We start from the raw sequence: 2,497 nt of genomic DNA on the forward strand, positions 1-2,497 counted from the left end.
ATCACAATAAACAAGAATAGCCTGAACGTGGGGGTACTTGGACAATTTAGTCATGAACATGTCTTGCAGCACATGAGGGAGCCAGTCCCTATTGGGCTGATGCAACGAGTGAATATCAACACTGACACGGTGAGGGTTCTAAATGACATAGAGTGGTGACATAACAACGTTAATACAGGCCTCGCCTACACCTACACTTGTCAGTACTCCCAAGATCATCCTGAGGTATGGAGTTGTAGGAGTCCGAAGATCATGATACAGGGGGGCCAGTGATCCCTTTAGAGAGTCGGAGCCCGTGCATAGCATCCGACCAACAGTATGACAAGTAATTTTCTGTATCCTACACACAATACTGGGCAGGTGCAGTTCAGCTCTGAGGAATTCATTCCGTGCAGTCCTGGGGCATCCCAAAATTATCCTCATGGCTTTATTCTGAAGAAGCTCCACGGGACGGAGCTGGATGGCACTAAACTGTATTAAAACGGGCTGCATAGTCAATGAGGGACCGTATGACAGATATATAGAACATCCTTAGGACTAGAATGCCAGCCCCCAGGCCTCAGTTTGCAAGTAGCCATGGCAAACAGAGGTCTCGAACATAATGGAGGGCTTGGAGAGACTTCCTGAAGCTCAGCTGAACACCCAGATATTTGTGTATATGAACTCTAGGGATGGGAATATTATTTACAGTGGGCGGTTGAGAGACCTTCCATTTGGCTTGAAATTTGGTTTTACATTCATTAATTATAAGTCCCATTTGAACACACAATGCTACTAATTGTGACATGATGAGAAACTGGAGAATCCGGTCTGTGGGGCATTGGAGGAGTATGTCATCAGCATACATAAGGACCTGGGTGCCCTGCGGGAAGAAACAACACGCAATTTTGTTCATTAAAACATTGAAAAGCATTGGACTAAGGGCTCCACCCTGTGGTGTTCCAAGCTCATAGACTTCCGCACAGCAGAGTGCACCTTGAAACCAAACGTGTGCTGTTCTATTGTACAAATAGTCCCTGATCCATCCTAATAATCTACCTTTGACACCTTTGAGAATGAACTTCTCCATAATAATATCTTTGTTGGCCCTGTCAAAGGGACCCTTGAGCTCAATGAAATTTCTGCTGGTAGCATCTTTATTTATTAGGCACTCAACAAAATAATGACTTATAGAATGACCTTTTAAGAAGCCATGTACATATAAGCCTGTTCAATATTACCTGTTCCATCATCTTACACAGGCAGCTGGTGAGAGATCGGGGAAAGGTGTCATTACCTATTGGGATTAGGATGATAATGGCTGTTTTCCAGGTGTGGAGAAGCTTGCCTGTGATGAGAGTCATGTTAAATAAGTCTGTTGTCTACCTTTACCTCCAGGGGGGCATTTAGGATATCATAGGTGATGCCATCGTTGCCAGGAGCTGTTGACTTGCCCAATTTGATTGCTGAGAGAAGTTCGTCATACGTGATAGGCACACAGGTGTCATCTAGCAGAGAAACACTGTGGCGAATCAACTCCATCCTTTGTGGTCTTTGCAGATTGAGAGCCTCAGGTATTTCACAGGAAGGCCAGAGAAGGATGAGGCTTTCTTCCACTGCAGGACGAGCTCCCGTGCCCTGCCAGAAGGATCAGGGTCACACACCTGTCGCCTGGACTTGCCCCGGACGTGGTGCCACACCTCCCAGAGGTACCGGGTCCTGTATATCCAGTCCAGGAAGGAGACCCAGTACTTTTTCCTTTCCTGCTACTTCAGATGCGTGAGGTATCGAGCCACAGTAACCATAGCATCTCGTGACTCTGTGTCTGTTGGGTTAAGCTGCCAACGTCTCTGGTGGGCAGCGAAAATCTGTTGGCAGTTCAGAATCACAGGGTCAGTAGTGTAAGTCCAGCGGAGTGGAGCGTGGGTCCTTGCCAGAACCCTTGGAGTCGCGATGAATCCCTCAATGGTGTGTAGCAGTCTGTCATACAGTGCCTCTGCATCAGCGAAGGACCCCTTCACAGCAGAGTACCAAGCCACCACATGGATGACGAGATCCGCCATCCTGGATGATGGTACCATCAGGCGCTTCTTGGGCACTGTCGGGGTGGACTGCACCGGGCGGGGGTGGTCTCCTATCTGGTTGGCACCAATGCTACTGGTTGCAATGGTGGTGTTGAGAGAGACAGGAAGTGGGCACTGGATGTGCATGGCCAAGCAGGTGGATAAAGCAACGGTGATTGGCTCAGGGGTGAGCCAATGGCAGAAGGAATGAGGGGGAGTGGATATAAAAGCGGTCCCAGCATAGTCCAAGGCAGCTTGATTTTGGTCTCTCCGTCTCTCCTGTCACCGCTGTGTGTGCGTTTTCCGCTCTCCGCTCTCGTCCTGTGTATCACCTTGTAGCCTATTGCCTGATATGTACTGTGTTGTACCCAAGTAAACTTAAGAAGTTGTGCTAAGTGTTTCCTGTCTCCTGCCTGTCTGAGTGAGTCCTGCCTGAGTCCTGGTGAGTAAGTGTA

Source organism: Portunus trituberculatus, chromosome 20, assembly GCF_017591435.1.
Source record: "Portunus trituberculatus isolate SZX2019 chromosome 20, ASM1759143v1, whole genome shotgun sequence".
Lineage (NCBI taxonomy): Eukaryota > Metazoa > Arthropoda > Malacostraca > Decapoda > Portunidae > Portunus > Portunus trituberculatus.